We start from the raw sequence: 10,703 nt of genomic DNA, 5'->3' as shown, positions 1-10,703 counted from the left end.
CAGCAGTTGCCATTAAAGCGATCGAACCAAGTCATCCTAATAGGCTAGTATTAGCCTAAAGCAGGGTTTCCCAAACTCGGGCCACGTTTTGGGAGTTTTTGCCCTAGCACTACACAGCTGATTCAGATAATAAACTCATCATCATCAAGCTGGAGTATTAGAATCAGTTGTGGAGTGCTAGGGCAAAACGCAAAACGCGCACCCCTTGGGGACCCCAGGACCGCGTTTGGGAAACGCTGGCCTAAAGAGCAAATGCTGAAAGGGAATCACCATGAGGTGCAGTACCCACATTTAACCACAAGATGGCCTCCGTGCTCCACTGTAAAGTTTGGGCCTCTGCATGACAGTTTTTTGGATGACATGTTTTGTCTGCACATTTGTTGGGTCGTATGTGACCGATGGTTAGCGAGCTCTCGTTTGGTCATGTGTTACTAGCTAACGTAGCCTAGACTAGCTAGCTAACTTGTAGCTAATTTTCCCCAAACCTCTGACACTCTCTAGCGGTAGGATGACTAAATTGCTGCGAGGTCAACGTTTAAATTCAACGGTACGTTTTGCTTCTAACGACACCCTTCTAGCTAGCTGACCACCCATTTTCAGTGCAATTTGAGAAAGTGAAGGCAGGTTTTGAGCGTTTTCAAATAAGTTATATGTACACATTTAGTGGAACACGCTGCGTATTCTAAAATTCGACTGCGCGACAGACCACACATCATGTAATATCCATCTGTTTACCTCTGAAAAATAGCTAACGGATTTTCTAATGTTACTAGCTTAGTTGCTAAATGTTGATAGAAGTGCTAAGACAGCAAAAAGGGAAAACATTTAAAGCGTTAGATAATACATATCACGAAAACAGCGGAATGTGGTCAAGCTTTATCGTATCAGACGGAGGCGTTTTGCACAATCTGCAAAAATGTATTTGGAACTTTGACCCGTGAACTGTTTGACACCTATCACTGTTGGGTATGTTTCGTCTTACAACAGCTACATCGAGGTAGTATTTAGTCAAATTGTACAATGTATCCATCAATATTAAACTCATTGGGACACTAATTGTCATTACAGATAACATCACACAAAAAACTTGGGTACACTTTTAGTTATTGTGTAAACGTTCATCACCTTTCAATGCCTTGGCTGTGAAATGTAAATGTGTATACATATTCAGATATCTTTCCAAAATGTGTATAGTATGCCAAGTTATTTAGGTACATGTATTAACACCACAGTGTGGAGAAAGTCAAGAGGAAGCAGTGGACGTGTTCCGTGTCATGGAGGACTGCTGGGCAGGGATGGCTATCCCCCAGGCTGCCAAGGTTAGGCTTATTTTGTTATTAGGAGAGTACCGTGTGTATGTGATGTTTATCTGCTAGTAACAGTTTGGTTTTCTTATCTACCAAGGTGCGTGGTGTACCTCGGCAGACCCTGGCGGACAGGCTGAGCGGCCTGGTGACCCGTGGTTGTCGCAGTGGACCGCCCACGTTGCTTGCACCAGAGGATGAAAATTCTCTGGTGCAGTACTGTATCTACTGCGTCGGCCGTGGGATCCCCTTCACCAGACAGAGGCTGATGAAATACGCCGACAAAATATGCAGGTATTTGGTGTTCTCTGTATTTATGTATGTAGACTGGTGGACTGACTGTTCTCAATGTGTGTGATGTAAATGTGGATGTGTATGGTGATGCCAAAACAAACATTTTCATCCTGGATGGACACTTATATGTATTCTATTCTATTGTAGGTTTCGGCACCCAGGGGAAACAATCCCACCACTGGGGAAGCGGTGGTGGGAAATGTTCAGGAGGAGCCACGAGAACCTGCGCGTGAGGAAGCCGGACACCCAGGACAGGGGGAGTGCTGAGTGTGGCACGCGTCTGACGATGGACACCTTCTTCGCTTCTTATGAGAAGCACTTGAAGGAGAGTGGGTTGAGGGAGAAACCCAGACAAATCTATAACTGCGATGAGTCTGGGTTTCGTAGCGACCAGAGCAGGCACAAAGTGCTTGCTCCCGGCCCGCAAAACACGTGTACCAGCAGGCTCCTGGGACCAAGGAGCACATCACAGTGCTGGCCTGCGTCAACGCAGCTGGGGAGGATGTCCCCCCAATCCTCCCCCCTCCCCCTTTATCATCTACCCCAAGTGTTTCCCCGGTGGCCACTACACACTTGGATGCCCCCCCAAGCCTTGGCTAGCGGTGGCTACATTGACGGGGACCATGTTCAGGAAGTGGTTTCTGCACTTCATTAAGCATGCAGTGAAGGAGCGCCCTCTCCTTCTCCTCTTCGATGGGCACAATAGCCACATGGACCCCGGAGGTTCTCGCGGCGGCACTAAGGGAAGGGGTTCTACTTCTTTGTCTTCCACCACACTGCACCCGTGTCCTGCAGCCGCTGGACGTGGCATACTTTTGGCCCTTTAAAGGCTGAGTTCTCCAAGGTAGCTGGAGACCTTAGCCATTTTGACCACTCCTACATGGTAAACAAATCAGAATTTGCCAGAGTATTCCGCTACTCGTACCAGCGATGCAAGGACATGCGCTATGTGGTGGAAGGGTTTAATAAGTGTGGCCTCTTCCCTTTTTGACCCTTCAGCCATTGAAGGGTCCCGTTTAATGTTGTCTCTGTCCCTACTGTGTCCCACCACCGTCTCTCCTGGAACCAGCAGCACTGTGCCATCTGTCAGCGCCTCCTCCCCAGCGACCACAGGAGGACCCTCAGCCCCATCTCCAGTCCCAGTCCCAGGCCTAGCTCTAGAAGAGCACCCCCTAATAGAGGGTGGGCTGATAGCGAAGGACCTGGCGCACATCCTTACTGTCCTGAAGTATCGGATGGACCGATACAGAAGAGTCGCTGTGGTCGCCACGTGCCTCACCGGGGAGGAATACACGCGCCGGTGGCAGGAGAGGGGTGAGAAGGAGAGGGCCGAGACAGAGGAGAAAGAGCGTCGGGCAGCCCTCAGAACACAGAGGGCACAGGAGAGGCCTGCCGTGGATGAGACCATTGGCGCCATCGCCTCTGCGGGACCCCCTGCCGGAACCACTCCTGACAGCTGTATCACCACTGCCAGTGCCTCCCGGTGTGCAACACCTGTAGGAGCCGCCGGAGTCCCCAGCTGCAGAAGGCCACGTGCCTACTCTCCCGGCCACACCGTCGTCGGCCCCTCAACCCCACCGTTACAAACACCGGCTCCTCCAAGCCATCGTCGGCGGTTTTGTCCACCGCCACCGCGATGCACACCACCCACCCTGTCTGTCACCACCAACACGGCCTCCTCTGGACCAACTGCCTCCTCAGACTCCCCTGGTCACACCACCGTAGCGGCCTCATCTGGTGTCCCTGGCCCCCTGCAATTTGAATACCGCCACCTCCACAGGTAAACGCGTGTTAAATTACATAAAAATGACTGTTTGTTATCTGTTTTATACAACAGCAATGTAAACAACAGAATATCTCTTTACATATCTACAGTGCATAGCACCAGCCCTCAAGTCATCTCCACCTCCTCCAAAACCTCTGCGGCTTCCTCCAGAGGTGTTGGTGTAAAATAGTGGAAAAGGGTTTTCATGAAACATGCTCTGTCTAACAGTACTTTTTCTCAAACTGCAGCACAGAAAAGGAAGAGAAAAGCTCCACCGGTCACGTCGGTCACGCCACCCATGGCACCGCTCTCAGGTACTTCATCTGTTTTTCTCTCTCTCTCTCTCTCTCAGTTGTATCAATTACTATTGTTGCTGAAGAACTTCTACATTTTGTAAAACCATATTAATCCATCTATTATTTGGTATAAAAGAAGACCACCTGCTGTGCTCGCTGCGGGGAGCGTGATCCGCCTGCAAGCTCCTCTCAGGAGTGTAGATCCGAGGTGCCATGGTTGTGCTGTGACTTCTGCCAGCACTGGTTCCACTGCAGGTGTGTGCAGTGGGATCAAGAGGTAGCGGTGGAGCTGGAATATTATTGTGATTTTTGTGACAATATAAGGATGGAGGTCGAGATTTAATTGTTTGTGTTCATAAGAAATTATTTATTTGTACAAAAAAATAAGTCTAAAATGCTATATATATATATATGGTACCACTCTTGTGTAGTTCTTCCTTTACTTTCCAAGTGCATCTCTGCAACAAACTCCAAGTGTTTTCATTGTTTATGTCAATGCACATCACTGAAAATAAAGGTTTATTTGATGTAAATTATTAATACTCATATTTTAGATTTAAACTGTTATCTACTTTCTCAAAACATAAGATGAATCTATAAGACAAATGATGAGACATTGTAGCTGATGGACCATTTTTTAATCGTCCTCAAGAGGGCGCACCGGGCCACGCAATGAAAACTGGACAGGAAATTCATTATTTTTTACCGGAAGCCTAGCCAACTAGTCAAACACTTCCGGTACGCGGGCCGTGTGTCTCTTGAACAAAATTGAACGGATATATCTTGTAATGGAACTGAATAGTAAGGTGGCCAACAACTGGGGCCCGAATGGCGATAATACGTGAGGTTTTCTTTCTCAAAACAGCTCATCAAAAAGCTGAAAATAGTATTTTCACTGAAATTTCAAACTTGCTAATTGCTAACATTTTGACATCACCAAAAATCACCTAACATTGATGGCTTGATCACAAGATAACATTGTTGAAGGTAATGCATTATTTAAACGCTGTTGAATATGCCGAGAATACGGCGTCCCACGCTACGTTTCCGCGTCCCCTTATTTGTGTCATACTACCTTTAGCTAGTAGGTAGCTAGCTAGGTTACTTTCTAAGCTAAGCTAACGTTAGCTAATTTAGGTTTGTCTGTATTAGCGCGAACTAGCTAGTAGCGTATCAACCGTGTTGAGACAGATAGCCTGCTCTGTTTAGAAGCCTCTCAGGTGAGTCGGCAGGCAAAAAAGAAAATGCCAAATGATGTCTTCACTATGACAAACCTCTTTGTTATGAGCCTTGCTTGATGATATTTCAGTATTTGTCTTTCAGATCAATGAACAATTCCACAGGCTCACCGCAAAGCATCTTGAGGCAAGGTTTATGCAGGACACCCCTAAGCCCCCTAAGTCCTTATTCCATTCCAAGGGAGGAGTACTTTCAGACAGATTGCGGGTCATGCTGGATGGTAAAGTATCCTCAGGAAAAATGCACTGTTTTGTATTTAGCTGGCTGATGTTCGGTGCTGCAATTTAAGCCCACGGGCCCCACTGTGCTATTGTACACCTTTTGCTAATATAGGATACTTGGGTCTGTGATTTCATAGATTTCACATGCACAGATTGAATCCAATGAGATCAGTGATTTTATTCTATATCAGGGTCATGATGTGAGTTCAGTGAGGAATTATTGTTCAGCTTTACTGGAGGTGGCCTCATTAAAGACTACCGTGTGGGGGCAATAAAGCATTTTCATCCATGGATATTCGATCACGTGTGTGAGTGTGTGAGAGAGGGAGAGAATGTTCACTGCAATCTGATAACAAATAAGGGCATGTCGTAATCCAGGTGGAATAAAATGTGTTCCCCACATTGACAGAATGTCTGTATTTGTGTGTTATTTATTCTACAGGAAGCTGAGGGGGGTCATTTCCTGCAAGACCTTGCGCAACATGTAAAGCAAATCTATGCGATCAACGAGGAGGGTGCCGTGGCGAGTGATGGTCCAGAGGAGGTAGGCGTCATCCTTAAGTGATCACCGGTCTGAGTTTTGCAAAGGCTTCTGCCATTCTTCTTGGCATGACATACAGTGAGGGGAAAACAGTATTTGATCCCCTGCTGATTCTGTACGTTTGCCCACTGACAAAGAAATGATCAGTCTATAATTTGAATGGTAGGTTTATTTGAACAGTGAAAGACAGAATAACAGCAAAAACTTCCAGAAAAAAACGCATGTCCAAAATGTTATAAATTGATTAGCATTTTAATGAGGGAAATAAGTATTTGACCCCCTCTCAATCAGAAAGATGTCTGGCTCCCAGGTGTCTTTTATACAGGTAACGAGCTGAGATTAGGAGCAAACTCATAAAGGGAATGCTCCTAATCTCAGCGTGTTACCTGTATAAAAGACACCGGTCCACAGAAGCAATCAATCAATCATATTCCATACTCTCCGCTGTGGCCAAGACCAAAGACCTCTCCAAGGATGTCAGGGACAAGATACTTATTTCCCTCATTAAAATGCAAATGAATTTATAACATTTTTGACATGCGTTTTTCTGGATTGTTTTGTTGTTATTCTGTCTCTCACTGTTCAAATAAACCTACCATTACAATTATAGACTGATCATGTCTTTGTCAGTGGGCAAACGTACAAAGTCAGCAGGGGATCAAATACTTTTTCCCCTCACTGTATGCTCTGAATCTCAGCCACCCCCAAAAGCCGGAGTACACGTTCAAGGCATTCAAGAAAGTGTTTGTGAAGCTGGACTGCTCAAAGCTCAATGTCAAGATGACAGGCCTCAAGAACAAATGACTGTCTTAAGCAAAATGCCAGGCCAGAGGACAATTGTCATAGACTGAATGTCAGGGTTACTTTGTAACACCTTCGTAGTTAAACGCTGAGGTGCCTTTTGGAACTCTTCTCTCCCTTCATTTTTTCTGGTAGCAGGTCAGGAACGGTGTCCTCTACCACAGGCCCGCTTGTTGTTGGTGAAGCCGCCTGGGGCACAGAATCTGTGCTGGGACCAACCTCTGCCTACCGGGGGATGGTCACCGAGAGGCGGGGCTCGAGCATATTGCGGTCTGGGACCCCGTCCCCGATGGGTCCGTGGCGGTCATCTAGGCTAAAGAGGTTAGAGGGTAAGGAAGACACGTTTATTCTGCAAGGTGTGTTTTAAAGGGTCACTGCCACTCTTTTTTCCATTGTGTTTTTGTATACAAGAGATACCAAATAGGTGTTTTTAATGAAGGATGTCATTGTAAAATGTAATGTCCATTTTTGAATCCGTTGTACGTACCATTTTGAGGTTTCATCAAGGTACACACCTTTTACCACTGGTATTTTGACAATTCTACCATCAATCAATCAATCAATGAAGTGGATCTATAAAGCCCTTTTTACATCAACAGATGTCACAAAGTGCTATGCAGAAACCCAGCCTAAAACCCCAAACGGCAAGCGATGCAGATGTAGAAACGCGGTGGCTAGGAAAAACTGCCTAGAAAGGCACAAACCTAGAGAACAACCAGGCTCTGAGGGGTGCCCAGTGCCCTTCTGCCTGTGCCGGGTGGAGATTACAACAGTACGTGGCCATTAAGGGCACATTTCTCTCCAAGATGTTCAAACGTTCATAGAAGACCAGCAGGGTCAAATAATAAGCACAGTGGTTGTAGAGGTTGCAACAGGTCAGTCGGTACATCAGGAGTAAATGTCACTTGGCTTTTCATAGGCGGCCATTTAGAGGTTGAAATAGCAGCAGGTGCGGTACAGATTTCTATTGGGAACTGTTGAAAAAAGGCGCACCTACAACATTAATGGGTTAAAGGAAAAATGACCAAAGTAATATACAGTGGGGAAAAAAGTATTTAGTCAGCCACCAATTGTGCAAGTTCTCCCACTTAAAAAGATGAGAGAGGCCTGTAATTTTCATCATAGGTCAAGTATGACAGAGAAAATGAGAAGAAAAAAATTTTTTTCTCCAGAAAATCACATTGTATGAATTTTTAATAAATTTATTTGCAAATTATGGTGGAAAATAAGTATTTGGTCAATAACAAAAGTTTCTCAATACTTTGTTATATACCCTCTGTTGGCAATGACACAGGTCAAACGTTTTCTGTAAGTCTTCACAAGGTTTTCACACACTGTTGCTGGTATTTTGGCCCATTCCTCCATGCAGATCTCCTCCAGAGCAGTGATATTTTGGGGCTGTCGCTGGGCAACACGGACTTTCAACTCCCTCCAAAGATTGTCTATGGGGTTGAGATCTGGAGACTGGCTAGGCCACTCCAGGACCTTGAAATGATTCTTATGAAGCCACTCCTTGGTTGCCCGGGCGGTGTGTTTGGGATCATTGTCATGCTGAAAGACCCAGCCACGTTTCATCTTCAATGCCCTTGCTGATGGAAGGAGGTTTTCACTCAAAATCTCACGATACATGGCCCCATTCATTATTTCCTTTACACGGATCAGTCGTCCTGGTCCCTTTGCAGAAAAACAGCCCCAAAGCATGATGTTTCCACCCCCGTGCTTCACAGTAGGTATGGTGTTCTTTGGATGCAACTCAGCATTCTTTGTCCTCCAAACACGACAAGTTGAGTTTTTACCAAAAAGTTATATTTTGGTTTCATCTGACCATATGACATTCTCCCAATCCTCTTCTGGATCATCCAAATGCACTCTAGCAAACTTCAGACGGGCCTGGACATGTACTGGCTTAAGCAGGGGGACACGTCTGGCACTGCAGGATTTGAGTCCCCGGCGGCGTAGTGGGTTACTGATGGTAGGCTTTGTTACTTTGGTCCCAGCTCTCTGCAGGTCATTCACTAGGTCCCCCCGTGTGGTTCTGGGATTTTTGCTCACCGTTCTTGTGATCAGTTTGACCCCACGGGGTGAGATCTTGCGTGGAGCCCCAGATCGAGGGAGATTATCAGTGGTCTTGTATGTCTTCCATTTCATAATAATTGCTCCCACAGTTGATTTCTTCAAACCAAGCTGCTTACCTATTGCAGATTCAGTCTTCCCAGCCTGGTGCAGGTCTACAAATTTGTTTCTGGTTCCTTTGACAGCTCTTTGGTCTTGGCCATAGTGGAGTTTGGAGTGTGACTGTTTTGAGGTTGTGGACAGGTGTCTTTTATACTGATAACAAGTTCAAACAGGTGCCATTAATACAGGTAACGAGTGGAGGACAGGGGAGCCTCTTAAAGAAGAAGTTACAGGTCTGTGAGAGACAGAAATCTTGCTTGTTTGTAGGTGACCAAATACTTATTTTCCACCATAATTTGCAAATAAATTCATAAAAATCCTACAATGTGATTTTCTGGAAACAAATTTCTCAATTTGTCTGTCATAGTTGACGTGTATGATGAAAATTACAGATTTTTTTTTCATCCACAGAGGGTTCTCCCCAACAAACTGGCAAAGTACACAGACTTACTAGAGAACCACAGAAAGCGTAAGTCCTCCTCTTCCAGTGATACTCTTGTGAAAAATGCAAAAATCACAGCCTTCGCTGCCCCAGGACGGGTAACACAAGCAACGCTTGACAAGCTGGTGCTAAGTTTTGTATGTGAGGCCAACCAACCATTTTCTGTGGTTGAGACGCCATCCTTCAAGACTTTGATAGAAACCTTGCAACCTCAAACAGTAATGACAAGGAAAACGTTATGCACAAGAATACAAGAAGCTGCAAAACACAAGAAGAGCATAATCATCAAAAAGCTGAGTGCTGTGAACTATGTTGCTACCACAACAGACTGCTGGTCTGCCAGACAACGTAGCTACTTAGGTGTCACCTGTCACTGGATAGACAACACCTCACTGGAGAGGCACTCCGCTGCATTGGCTTGTAGACCTGTCAAAGGCTCGCACACGTTTGATGTCCGTGCTGCTGCATTAGAGGAAATACATTCTGAGTACCACATCAGGGAAAAAGTGACCATGGCGACAACAGACAGTGGCTCAAACTTCCTGAAGGCCTTTCGATTATATGGTGAGGAGAAAAAGGAGGAAGCCATCAATGTACAAGAAGAGAGTGACTCCACCCTTGATGATGCAACAGAAGATCAGAGTGAGTCAGAGGTGGAGTGTCAAGATGTGTCTGCTATTCTGGATGACAACACAGGCCTTGAGTACCAACTTCCAAGGCAGCAAAAGTGTGCATGCCATCTCCTCAATCTTATATCCACAGTTGATGCCACTGCTGCAGGAGGAGCTGCAAACGAAACCTACAAGAGGCTGTCTCGGTCTGCTTTTGCAAAGTGTCATGCTCTTTGGAATAAAACCAGCAGGTCAACCATGGCTCATGAAACAGTGGAACGTGAATGCAAGCTGCTGTTTCTCCGACCCAATCAGACACGCTGGAGCTCCCCTGTTCCTCGCTGTAGAAAGGATTGTGCGCATTCACCGAGAGCAAGGAGAACAAGCAATTCGCAATGTCTGCACAGCATTAAAGATAAAGATGTAAGTTGACAAAATGTATATTTTGTTTTAAAAGAATAATAAAAATAAATAAGCCTTGCTGATTAATGGGTGATTCCACTTGTCTCAAGTAACTAAGTTTTCTTTGCATGGTGGTGTGACAATTGTGGATGACTTGAATGAAATAATTTAACTAATTTATTTTATTTTTATTTATTTGTGCATTTAACATGTACAATGCATAATAAACACATTGTACCAGAAATAGCTTTAAGTAATTGTTTTATCGTTACATCTTTTATAGGTTCAATCCAGCTGAAATTGGGTTTTTGGTCGAGTATGCTGCTGTGATGAAGCCTGTTGCCATGGTCCTTAATATCCTCCAAGGGGAATCATCTGTGCATATGGGCCTCCTGCTGCCAACACCTTACCAGTTGCGGGACAAGCTGAAGAGGTTGGAGTCAACTTGCAAAATGTGTACACCTCTTGTTCACGCCCTGCAGCAAGGGATCCAGAAACGTTTTGGAGACGTCATGAAAGAGCCTGAGCTGATTGCAGCAGCAATACTCCTACCAAGATTCAGAACATCCTGTACCACAGAGGAGAACATCTTAAATGCTGGTAAATATAATT

General features: G+C 45.3%; 1 long non-coding RNA gene across 3 annotated transcripts; it reads left to right on the top strand.

Moving 5' to 3' along the window:
- Nucleotides 1-4,899: 4,899 nt before the first annotated feature.
- LOC121560495 lies at nucleotides 4,900-10,415 on the top strand. Of its 3 annotated transcripts, none has more exons than XR_006661500.1 (4): nucleotides 4,900-5,118; nucleotides 5,562-5,663; nucleotides 6,600-6,790; nucleotides 10,375-10,415. It is a non-coding gene; the product is annotated as an uncharacterized LOC121560495 (long non-coding RNA). The 3 variants fall into 3 exon arrangements; XR_006661498.1 differs by having other exon boundaries at nucleotides 6,597-6,790; XR_006661499.1 differs by lacking the exon at nucleotides 10,375-10,415 and adding an exon at nucleotides 9,048-9,082 and having other exon boundaries at nucleotides 6,597-6,790.
- Nucleotides 10,416-10,703: the final 288 nt, after the last annotated feature.

Source organism: Coregonus clupeaformis, chromosome 10 (genome assembly GCF_020615455.1).
Source record: "Coregonus clupeaformis isolate EN_2021a chromosome 10, ASM2061545v1, whole genome shotgun sequence".
Classification (NCBI taxonomy): domain Eukaryota; kingdom Metazoa; phylum Chordata; class Actinopteri; order Salmoniformes; family Salmonidae; genus Coregonus; species Coregonus clupeaformis.
The sequence above is the reverse complement of the archived record's forward strand: the minus strand, read 5'-3'. Positions and strand labels throughout refer to the sequence as shown.